This window comes from Notechis scutatus, chromosome 14 (assembly GCF_049901735.1).
Source record: "Notechis scutatus isolate UNSWTSFEM ecotype Mainland chromosome 14, rNotScu1.2, whole genome shotgun sequence".
NCBI lineage: Eukaryota > Metazoa > Chordata > Lepidosauria > Squamata > Elapidae > Notechis > Notechis scutatus.
This window is the reverse complement of record NC_142022.1, coordinates 704137-716447: the sequence shown is the minus strand read 5'-3', so window position 1 is coordinate 716447 and position 12311 is coordinate 704137. Positions and strand designations below refer to the sequence as shown.

At 42.1% G+C, this 12311-nt stretch overlaps 2 long non-coding RNA genes across 2 annotated transcripts in view; one reads left to right on the top strand and one right to left on the bottom strand.

The window, feature by feature from the left end:
* The window catches only part of LOC148129481 (uncharacterized), a 342063-nt gene that overhangs the window by 88294 nt on the left and 241458 nt on the right, over positions 1-12311 (bottom strand). The gene's annotated exons all lie outside the window — the stretch shown is intronic.
* On the top strand, positions 8232-11201 carry LOC148129485 (uncharacterized). The gene is made up of 2 exons (XR_015745366.1): positions 8232-9068; positions 10359-11201. It is a non-coding gene; the product is annotated as an uncharacterized LOC148129485 (long non-coding RNA).

Sequence of the window (12311 nt, the reverse complement as noted above, 5' to 3'; positions counted from 1 at the left end):
TCATGCAAGAGATGGCGCTGTCTGTGGTTGCAGCTGCGGCTGCCGCATCAGCCATATCATTGCCCTCTTGCAAAGGGCCGGGAAATGGCTGATGACTGTGGATATGAGCAACATAGTAGAGATGAGAGCGATTAACAAGCAGGGTTTGTAAGGCAAGAAATTGTTGTAATAAGTCGGGCTGTAACAGTGGGGAGAGATAAGCATACACGATGTTCTTGATTAAGTAAACAACATACAAGCTATCTAAAATTAAGTTAAAAGGTTGGTGTTTGAATTCAGCGAACGCAATGATAGCAGCAGCCAATTCAGAGCGTCGCGCAGACTTTTGAGGAGAGGTTATTTTTGTTTTCCAATCGCTATCTATTTTCCAAACACATGCCCCATATTTTTTTCCTCCGTCGGCGTAGACAGTAATTGCCGAAGAGATAGGGCCGGGCGCTTCTTTTGTAGCCAATTCAAAGGGAACAGTTTTTAACAAAGTTAGCCTCCCATGGGGGGGGGGGGGGATGGCACGAGATTTTCACTGGCCAGTCCCCCAGCACTGACTGGAGAGATTCAGAGTTGATCAGCAGGGTATCCCAATCTGACAGGGACATGGGGACATACAGTACACTTGGCTCTATCCCAGCCAGGGATTTGCTGCGTTGGCGACTCTTACTAATTAGCACAGTGTATAAAGAAGCTTTTGTACTAAGAGATTTTTTAGGGGTGTGAGGAAGATGTATCCATTCTAAGATAAGGAGGTTGTTAGTATGCTGAGACTGTTGGGTTAATACAGCAGTAGGTAAGGAGGGGGTATTAAGCAAGATTAAGGAAATAGGAGCATTGTTGTGACATCGGTCGACCCACCTTTTCTGCATAATGTGCTGTATGTCCTGGGTGATTTTTAATTGATGATCTGTAAGGGTAATTTTATCCCCTGGAGTGGTTCCTCTCTTTAACACATCAAACAGGGGGCTGAGCATGTGTGTAGTGATGCCAAAATAGGGACGGGTCCAATTAATAGCCCCTAAATATTGTTGTAATTGTACGAGGGATGTCTACACAATGGCATCACGTGTGGATGGACTGAAACTTGTATATCAAAAATATGAAAAAGAAAAGCAAGAAGGGAAAGATGTCCTTGGCACTCCCTTCCAATTTTTAGAAATGGCGGCCTGTACTCATGTAAAGCTGAATGAGCAACAGAACGACTGGGACAAAGAAGAAGCCATCTTTGATGAACAAGTGACTTTGGTTGGGGAAGAAAAAAAAGAAAGAGAAAAAGGAGGAGAAGACTTTAAGGCCTGGAAAACAACCCAAAAGCAAGGGAGAAAGAAAGAGACGAGAAGCCTTAATGGTGGGGAGCAAGATGCAAAGAAGCAGAAGTTCTCCAGAGATAATAGACAAATTCCACTGAAAGAGGGATTCCAGAAAGGCACACAAGACCGCACTTCTACACCTGCATCCAGAAATAACCATAGAAAACTGGAAACAACATGCAATTCAAAATGTGACAAAATACTCAGTATAATCTAGTGAAACCTTTGCTAAGAAAAGGGGAGTACTGTAATGAAACAATGATTTAAGACATGGGATGTGGGGGGGGGGAAACAATTTTGGAAAGCATGTGTTCCCACAAAGGCATGATATCTAACCGAAAGGGGTAAAATGTTTAAGAAATAAATGATTGTCAACATCAATGATTAGACTATGTTATCCCAGCGAAACCTTTTGTGAAATGAGAGACCTGAAGTAGGAGAAGGGGGAACACTGCAATGAAATAATGATCTATAATATATGATGTGGTTTAATTGAAAAGCAATGCACCAAATGTTCAAGACACAAATGAACATCAACACTAATGGATAAACCTGTATTGGTTTTAACAATACTGTATAATTTCAGAACGCACCAGACAGAATCCCAATGCAAATTATGTGTTTTATATTAAGTATTATAAATATAGGGGAAAGAGATAAAGGCATCACACTCCATTTAGTGCACAGGAGAAGTTTTTCTTCAAAGAAGAAATACACTATGATTCGAATTGAGAGGAGATAAACAAAATAAAATTGAGAAAATTCAAAAGAGAGGAGAAGTTATGTAGAAAATTGAAAATGCCAATAAGATATGGAATGGTATGTAAAATGAATATGAATTTGAATTTGTGTATGTACCAAGAGTTTTGACCCGGGACTAAGCAACTTTCAGAAAAGAGATTTTTTATGCTTTTATGTTTTGTGTTTCTGTGTATTTATGTTTTGTATGTCTTTAAAAATTAATAAAACTTGTTAAAAAAAAGAAAGGTTAATGGCTGAGAGTTTTGAGGAAGGATGAAGCAGATCAGGAACCACAGAGATTCCTTTGAGGAGGGCATGAGGGTGAGTCATTCTAGCTGCAAGATTAGCAGGTACATCTGAATAAAATTGAATTTTTATAATATTTGTATAATCCTGATCAATAATCCCTGGAATCACAAAAAACCTTTCATAGAAGCTGAGGATCGAGGCAAGGCCAACTCTTCTGAAAAAGAGCAGCACCTCCCTCTGGGGCCCGGCATTGGGATTTGAAATCGCCAGGCTTCCCACGATTGAAACAGTTCCCAGTAGGTTTAAGACCCTTTTGCAAAGCTACAGCCAAGGTCTCCATGTTATAAAATTGCAAACTTACTACAGCACAAGCTTTAATCAAATCTGCCAAGGTTGCCTCCCTTCGCGCGACCAAAGGCTGCAAATTTATTGCCTGCTGCTCCACAGTTGCAAACTGTCCTGCCCCATAGATTTGATCAGGTATATACAAACCCTCTAAATTATTTCCTCTGTTAATTGCTTCTCTTTGATATTCTGCATCAAATACCATGTATTGTGTCCCGTTCAAAATCATTCTCATTAATTCTTTCCAATTTTGTGGAATCATCTTTTGAGCTTGCCCCAGACTGTGAAGCAAACTTTGAATGCCAAATTCCCTCACATATTTCTTTAAAAGAGATAAAGGCAGTGGATTCCAGACAGCCTGTAAATTTACTGCATTATCAATTTGCCTCTGAACTGGGAAACAATTGCATGGAGTCAATCTCCCCCCCCCCACTCCAGCTGTCCTGTTTGAAAAGCTACTTGCAGAGCTGTTTGAACTCTTCCAGCATGGGGTGTATTTATTTTAGGATTTCCCACCCTGACATCTCCTGATGGATTTTTAGGAGCTGTTGGGGGAGATTTACTGACCTCATTTGCCTTCAGGGGGGCAGTCGGTTTAAAAGACACAGGCGTCACAGCAGGGGGCAAGAGTTGTACAGCAGAATTCACATAGGGAGGGGGTGCAGAAAGGGGGGCAAGTAGGGGTTGCTCTAGAAAGGAGAGAGTCTCAAAAATCACCCTCCAAGCAATTAATATAGATAGATGAAGGGGCTTTTGGACTTGCATGAAGGTGTTTTCCAATCTCCTTCCATACTGTAGTTTTGATACTACCTTTAGCCGGATAAAAAGGGCAGTGTTGCCAAATGTATTCTAGGAGTTCCTCAATAGAGGTTTTTGTGAGGGGGGCTTGAAGGGAGCCCCCTTTTTAAAGGTAAAAAAATTTGGTTTGGTTAATTTTCTTAGTTCCTCAATGTGCAATTTCTGGTCCCGAGAGAATCCTCCACCCATACTCACGAGGGATCCACGGCGATCGCCTGCGATCGAATCAGGGATGAGGTGCACCAAGGCTATGCCAGCCGATGAGTATGGATGGTCCAAAGACGTACCACCTCGCAGATGATCACGTCGGGGTCACCAGTTGTGGTGGTCTCTCATGAATGAAGACACTGAGGCGGTGTCTTGAAGCCAGATCGGGATGAGAGCACAAAGCACTCTGACACCCCCTTTTATTAGAAGCAATCCTTGTAACAATTTTGTTAGTGTCTTGTCACAAATGCATTACATCACACAAAATGCACTGCTCATTCACATAAGCATACAAAGCTGTAAAGTTTAAGTTTGCTACAATTCTGGGTAAGAAATGGCAACATTCTGACCTTGTTCCTTGCTTCGTGTTACAGGCAACTACCAGAAGGCCCGTTGCCCTTGCACATACAAAGAACAGATAACAATTCCCACAGAGGAGAGACAAGGGACAGAGAGGAGAAGAGAAGAGAAAAGAGAAGGAGAAAGAGAGGGAAGAGAAGGAGAGAAGCGAGGAGAAAGAAGGAGAGAAAGGGGAAAGGAAGAGGAGAGAAAAGTGAAGGGGAGGAGAGAAAAGAAGGGAAAGGGAGATAGAGAAGAGAAAAGAAGGGAAGGGGAGAGGTGAAGGAGAAAGGAGAGAAAAGGAAGGGGAGGGGGAAGAGAAAAGAAGGGGAGAGGAGGAAATGGGATGGGAAAGAAGATAGAATGAAGAAAGGAGAGAAGAGAAGAGAAAGGGGAGAAGAGAGGAAAGGAGAGAGGGAAGGAGAGAAAAGAGAAAGGGAGATAGGCAAGGAGAGAAAAGGAAGGGGAGGGGGAAGAGAGAAAAGGGGGGAGGAGGAAAGGGGATGGGAATGAGGAAAGAAGGAGAGGAGAAAAAAGGGAAGGGGAGAAGAGGAGAGAGATCATAGGGCTGGAATGGACTTTGGAAGTCTTCTGATCCAACCCCCCGCTCAAGAACCGAGTCTTGATACCATCATGGACAAATGGCTGTGCAATTTCTTCTTGGAAACCTCCAGTGATGGAGCATCCACAGCGTCTGGAGGGAAGCTCTTCCATGGATTAATTGTTTTCCCTGTCGGGAAGTTTCTCCTTAGTTCTAGGTTGGATGTCTCTTTGAGGAGCTTCTACCCGTTGCCTCTTGTCCTAGAGAATTAAGTCACTGCCTCTTCTCTTTGAGAGCCCCCTCAAGTACCGGGAGAAAGCTACCATGTCACCCCTAAATGTTCTCTTTATTAGACTAGACACGCCTCTGTCCCTCTATGCTGTTGGAGATCTATCAACATCCTTCTGGATCTTGAACCTGCCTTACCAAGCTTTAGCAATTCAAGGTGATCCAACTCCCACCAAGAATTGACCAACTGCTTCTCAGATGCTTCCCAATAAGACCGGTAGGTGCCGCCTTGGGTTACGAGCTTTAGTCTTTAAGTGGCAACTAATTCTTGGCAAATTTCTGCCTGCCCGTGTTTACTGTGAGTTGTTCCTTACGAAAAAGGGGAAACTCATTTTTGAAACAACAAAACTGGACACCAGTCTTGGGTTTTTTCTGTCATATTTGTTTTGCAACTGACCATTTGATCTCTGAATAAGCCTTTGTATGTTTGAGGTGCCGGCTGTGATTTTTCAGAAACAAGATCTCCCTTTTTAGCAATTCACCAATTTCTTTTTCCCAAGCAGGAAAGAGACGGGTGTGACAAACCACAAGCAAAACCATGTTTCTCATCCAGGTGATCTTTTAATAGTTCCCAGCCAGAACAACAGGTAGCGAAGAATGGGAAGGTCTTAGCATGCTAGGAAAGCCCCTGTTTGCAATATAATTCTCATTCGTTTTCAGAAAACAGAACAGTTCCTCGTTGCGAGTCAGTCATTCCTTTTGGTAGAAGTTTGGGGATCACCTAGACTGGAGGGATGATGAAGAGCAGCCTCATCAACCTCTCTTCTGGCCAAGCGGTGTTGGCCAAGCACAACCATCATGGCAGCCATCTGATGAAGGTAGCCATGTCTCCTGAATCAGGTCTATGACAATTTGCCATAGCCAACTCACCACGGCCAACTTACTGTGAGACAATTCACTGTTCGACAAGAGTTACACTAATATCGAAGAAATGGGGGCATAGAAGCATTAGAGAAAGAATGCAAAAGGAGGAACAGAATGGAGTGTGAATGACAAAATATAAAAAAATAATAATTTATTTTGAACACTTGAATTGTTAAATTGTCCAACAGCGAGTTGGCTGCAGCGAGTTGGGCACAATAAATTGGCCATGGTCAGTTGGCCATGGCGAGTTGGCCATGGCGAGTTAGCCATAGGGAGTTGGCTTGGAGAGTTGTCCACAGAATGTTGGCCATGGCAAGTTGACATGGCAAGTTGTGGCGAGTTAGCCATGGCAAATTGACTATAGAGAGCCATGGAGAGTTGGCTATAGAGAGTTGACCATAGAGTGTTGGCCATGGCAAGTTGACCATAGAAAGTTAGCCATGGCGGGGTGGCCATAGAGAGTTGGCCATGGCAAGTTGTCTGTGGAGAGTTGGTCATGGCGAGTTGGTTGTCCTATTCCATCCTGAATCATTCTGGAAGATTTGCAGAGGGAAATCCGGAGCCTTCTAGGCTGAGCCACGCCCTTGGAAGGAAGATGCTTCCTCTTCCATGGCTGACAGGAGGGAAGGCGCACGAGTGTCCAGCAGTCAAAGGGTTTTAAAAAGAGTGACTTCCTAATAAACGCCAGATGCCACTCTGCCAAGGGCACTTATTGTGAAAGAAGTGGAAAGACTGAGACTCAGAACTGGGCTGATTTGGCAAAGTTTGAAAGATCTAAATTGGAAAATGGGACGTGAATGTCTGTCAATCATGGAGAAATGTGGATTTCAATAAACAGCAGCTGGAAACAGTGCAGGTACTCATCCAACTTGCAACAGTTCATTTAGTGACCGTTCAAAGTTGCAATGGCACTGGGAAAAGTGGCTTACGGCTGCTTTTCACAGTTACGACCTTTGCATGATCATGTGATCAAAATTCGGCCACTTGGCAACTGGATCATATTTATGAACTTTGCGGTGTCCTGGGGTCATATGATCCCATTTTACGTCCTTCCAAGAAGCAAAGTCATTGGGGAAGCCAGATTCACTTAACAACCTGGTGACTTACCTTATCAACTGCAGTGATTCACTTAACAGCTGTGGCAAAGAAGGTTGTAAAATGGGGCGAAACTCGCTTAGCAAACATCTCCACTTAACAACAGAAATCCTGGGCTCAGTTGTGGTCACATCTCCACTTAACAACTGCAGTGATTCACTTAACAGCTGTGGCAAAGAGGGTTGTAAAATGGGACGAAACTCTCTTAGCAAACATCTCCACTTAACAACATTTTAGGAATCTTTTTGGCAGACCGAGGTTTCCACTCGCACCGGAGTATCTTAGGGCAAGCCCTATAAGTGCCTCACATGGACTTTTGAAATGCAGAAATGTTGCAAAATTAGATACAGCCTCTGCAGCCCTGTCCAATGTTTTGGGGAAGAAAAGGGGGTGGCAGAGTCACACAAAGCAGCTGACTCAAAATTGGGAGCAACCACAGGAAGCCACGTAAGCATGAGCCACTGCACCAGCTGCATTCACTCAACATGCCCGGTTTGGTTGTTAAGCTCATCCTCTCCTTGGAATTGCCCAATGCGTGAAGCCATGAAAACAGTTAGGACGGCAGAACAAGGAAGCCCACTCAAGATGGAATATAAAGTTAAGGGCAACCCACGGAGAATCGAAAGGGTGCAGAAAAGAGCAACGGAGATGACCACAGGGCTGGAAGGTAGCGGGAACGGTTGCAGGAATGGTTGAGGGTGTCTAGTTGAGTGAAAAGGAGGACCAGGGGTGACATGAGCCAGAATAAGAAGCAAGGAGAAGAGAAGATACAGAATGGAGAGGAGAGGAGAGGAAGATGAGATATTGGAAGGAATGGAATGGAACAGAATGGAACAGAATAATAGAATTAGGAATAGGAATAGAATAGGGAATAAGAATAAAATAGAACAGAAATAGAGTAGAATAATAGAATAGAATCATACAATAGAATCAGAATAGAATAGAATAGAATCATAGAATAGAATCAGAATAGAATCAGAATAGAATAGAATAGAATAGAATAGAATAGAATAGAATAGAATAGAATAGAATAGATGTTGGAAGGAATAGGATAGAATAGAACAGAATAGGCACTCACGACTTCTTTTTTTTAATAAAAGTTTTTATTTTTAAGACAAACATACACAAACAAAACATAAAAACATAAAACCACCTTCCATTTTATATACATACAGTGTGTCAGTTAGTTACAAGTCTTTTGTGCTATCCTTTCATAGTCATTACTCATAGTTTGTATAGATTTTCACATTGTCAAACTAACATATGCTTATATATTTATCAGTTATTAATCATCCATGACTAAACTATTTATTCCATCATTTTATACGAGATATTCCAAATTTTATTCTGAAATTTATATTGTACTTTCATCCAATGGTTATATATGTCTTTATTATATTTTATATCCATCTATTGAACTTCTATTACAAAATTATCTAATCTATTAACATTACCATGTCTTTTTGTCCAACCATTGATAAAACAAATCCCATATCATATAAGATTGCTTATCTTCTTGCTCTCTAATTTCAGGCACCCACAACTTCTGAAGGCCAGTTCTTCCACTGGTAAATGGTTCGCACTGTCAGGAAAAATCTCCTTAGTGTTAGGCTGGTTCTCTTCTTGATTAGTTTCCATCTATTGTTTTCTTGCCTCCCTTTCCGTATTTTGGAAAATAAGTTGACCCCCTCTTCTCCATGGCAGCCCCTCAAATATTGGAATATCACCCCTAGACCTTCTCTTCACGACTAGCCACACCCAGTTCCTGCAACCGTTCTTCGTATGTTTTAGCCATTCCAGTCCCCTAATCATCCTGGTTGCTCTTCTCTGCACTCTTTCTAGAGCTTCAACATCTTTTTTTTGTGTGTGTGTATCAGGGCAACCAAAACTGGATGCCGTATTCCAAGTGTGGCCTTACACAGGCCTTATAAAGCGGTATTAACACTTCACGTGATCTTGATTCTATCCCCCTGTTGATGCAGCCTAGGATCACGACGGCTTTTTTGGCAGCTGCAGCACACGGCATATTTCAGTGGTTGTTTACTAGGACTCCTAAGTCCCTCTGGCAGTGGGCTGCTGTTGAGCCAGCTTCCAGCAATAAGTCTTAAATCTGCCACGGCTTCATTCTTTTAAGAGGGTGGGGGGGAATGCCAACCTCGCCCTGTGGAGAATGAAGACCTGTTTTCAGTTTCCTGGAACAAGCAGTGTGGATGCCAAGCGTCCAGGACGGAGAGAGAACAAACAAAGTGGCATGTCATCTTCTCTCACTCCTTAAATGATCTGCAGAAATGACCTTGCAGGTATGTAGGGGTGAGATTCACAAATCCCAGCAACCAGTTTTCTGCCTGGTTGCTGGGTGGGTGTGGCCATGGTGGGCGTGGCCTACTGGAATTTCCGGGAGGGGCGTTTTTCCCCTTCCCCTTCCGGAGGCTTCCCTCGGGACTCTGGGAGGGCGAAAATGGCCTCCCCCGGGCTCCAGAAGACGGAAACAGGCCCGTTTCCGGACTTCCAGTACTTCTGGGAGGGCCGTTTTTCCCTCTCCCAGAGCCTCCGCGCATACCCTGCACTTACCTGCATCGAAAGTGGGCTGCATGGAGACTCTGGGGAGGGGAGGGGAGGGAGGGGAGGGGCCAGCCATTCGGTTCCACTACCGGTTCGTCGAACCAGATGTAACTTTAACATCCAGTTTGGCCGAACCAGCTCGAACCGGCTGAATCCCACCCTTGCAAGTATGTAATGCACAACTTTAATAGCTGCATTCACATATTTGTGAAAGTCACAACTACACAGCCAGGGGAGAGGGAAGAAATAAGACCCCTCCCCAGAATGGCCCTTTTGCTAATGCTTTGGATAATGCGCTCTGAACGCGGCTAGAGAGAATCTTGCACAATCTAGAATCTAAAACAACCCTTTTATTATTATTATTTTTTACTGTGGTTTGCCGCTTCTACATTTTGTTTCATGTACAGTAGTCCTCGTCATACGACCACAATGGAGGCCCAAATTTCTATGCTTGAGTGAGACATTTGTGATGTGAATTTTGCCCCCTTTTACAACTTTTCTCCCCATCGTTGTTAAGTGAATCGCTGCAATGGTTAAGTTAATGACAGGGTCATTAAGTGAATCTTAATTCCCCCTTGAGTTTGCTTTTCAGAAGGTCGCAAAAGGGGATCGCATGACACAGCGACCGTCATAAATACGAATCAGTTGCCAAGCACCTGAATTTTGATCACGTGAGCATGGGAATGTTGCAATGGTCATAAGTGTGAAAAACGGTCATAAGTCACTATTTTCAGTGCTGTGTTTTCCTTTTGCGACCTTCTGACAAGCAAAATCAGCGGGGCAGTAGCCAGATTCACTCCACTGCAATGTTTCACTGAACCCCTGGAGCAAGGAGAAAGGTCCTAAAATGGGGGCAAAACTCCCTTAATGAATGTCTCACTTAATAACAAGAGAAATTATGGGCTCCATTGCGGTCGTAAGTCAAGGACTACCTATAAACTAAGCACTTACAGGACAGGTTTTGGAAAGGGGAGTCAGGGGCTACAGACTATAAGTCCTGATTTAGTTCTCAACGTTTTTCTACTTAGATCTGCAGGGAGTATTTCTCACAAACAGGAAAGAGTCCGATTTAAGAAGGTTGGAAGGAACCTTGTGGGTCATCTAGTCCAACCCCCCACCCCCCACCCAACACCTTTTCTGACAGATGGCAGTCCAGCAAAGTGTTGGAAATGTCATCAGATACCTGGATCATACTACCATATGTGGTGGACATGCATTGACGCTAAAAAATATTGGACTAGAATGCACACGTGGTTGGAAAAAATGATAAAACAACTAATAGACTTAAAACCAGAGACATTTTTATTGGGAATTTTGCCTGAAGGTTACAATAAAGAGATAATGTATTTGATTATCAGTGCATTAACAGCAGCTAGAATTGTATTTGCACAAAATTAGAAAAATGAGAAAATTCCGACAGAAGAGGAAACAATTAAGAAAATAATGGAATGTGCAGAAATGAGTAGATTGACAATGGCAATTAGAGAACAGGAAGAAAAAGATTATTATAAAATTTGGAATTTATTTTATGAATGGCTAGGTAGAAGAGTAAGAAGTTGAAACTTGTAACAATAGTATATCGTAATTGATTGAGTTATATTGAGTAAGAGAATGAATATAATTTAGGTAAGGATGTAATAAATTTTTGAAAGTTAATAATTACAATGTTAAGGATAATATAACAATTGACAAATGTAATATAAAATATTGATTAGAATGGTTATAAATATAAACAATCAAGAAATGTGTGATAATATTATTATGTGCACAAGATATATGTACCCAACCGACACATTGTAGAATCAGAAGATGGTTTTATTTGTTTGTTTTTGTTTTTATAAATAAAAACACTTTTTCAAAAAAGGAGAAAAGACTGGACAGCCGCTTGTCTGAAATGGTGTATTTTATTTTTATTTAATTTGATTTGTCAATCACTTACAAGATAATAGATATAAGAATAAACATAGTTATGAATACATGAAATGGATGCATATAAGAAAAATAAAAGAAACAATAGGACAGGGACGGTAGGCACATTGGTGCGCTTATGCACGCCCCCTACAGACCTCTTAGGAAAGGGGTGAGGTCAATAGTAGAAAGTCTAAGTTTTTGGGGTTTGGGGAAGAAACCACAGAGTCAGGTAGAGTATTCCAGACATTGACCACTCTGTTGCTGAAGTCGTATTTCCTGCAATCAAGTTTGGTGCGGTTAACCTTGAGTTTGTATCTATTGTGTGCTCTTGTATTGTTATGATTGAAACTGAAGTATTCATTGACAGGTAGGACATTGCAATGTATGATTTTATATACTATACTTAGATCGGACCGAAGGCGGCGTAGTTCTAGGTTTTCTAGGTCTAGAATTTCGAGTCTGGTGGCATAAGGTCTTCTGCAATGAGTAGAGGAGCGGAGAACTCTTCTTGTGAAATATTTCTGGACTTTCTCCACTGTGTTAATATCAGACACATGTGGGTTCCAGACTGAGGAGCTGTATTCGAGTATTGGTCTAGCAAATGTTTTGTATGCTCTAGTTAGTAGCGTGATATTACTGGAGAAAAAGCTACGTAGGACTAGGTAACAACTCTTAATGCCTTTTTGGTTATGTACTTACAGTGGGCTCTAGCACTTAAGTCATTAGAGATGAGTACTCCAAGGTCCTTGACAGAGTTTGGATCCTCAACAAGGTCTTGACTATTCAGCCTGTATTTTATTTTCTGATTTTTTTTGCCAATATGTAGGACAGAGCATTTATTTGTTGAGATTTGAAGTTGCCATTTGTTTGACCATTCTGATACATAGTCAAGGTATTTTTGGAGGGTAGCAGTATTGTCCGTGGTGTTGAATAGCTTTACATCATCAGCAAAGAGAACTCTTAATATGATCACAGAGGTCATTTATGTAGAGTATGAAGAGAGAGGTAGGGTGTCCTGCTTGATCAAGGGGGCTGGACTAGAAGACCTCCAAGATCCCTTCCAACTCTAT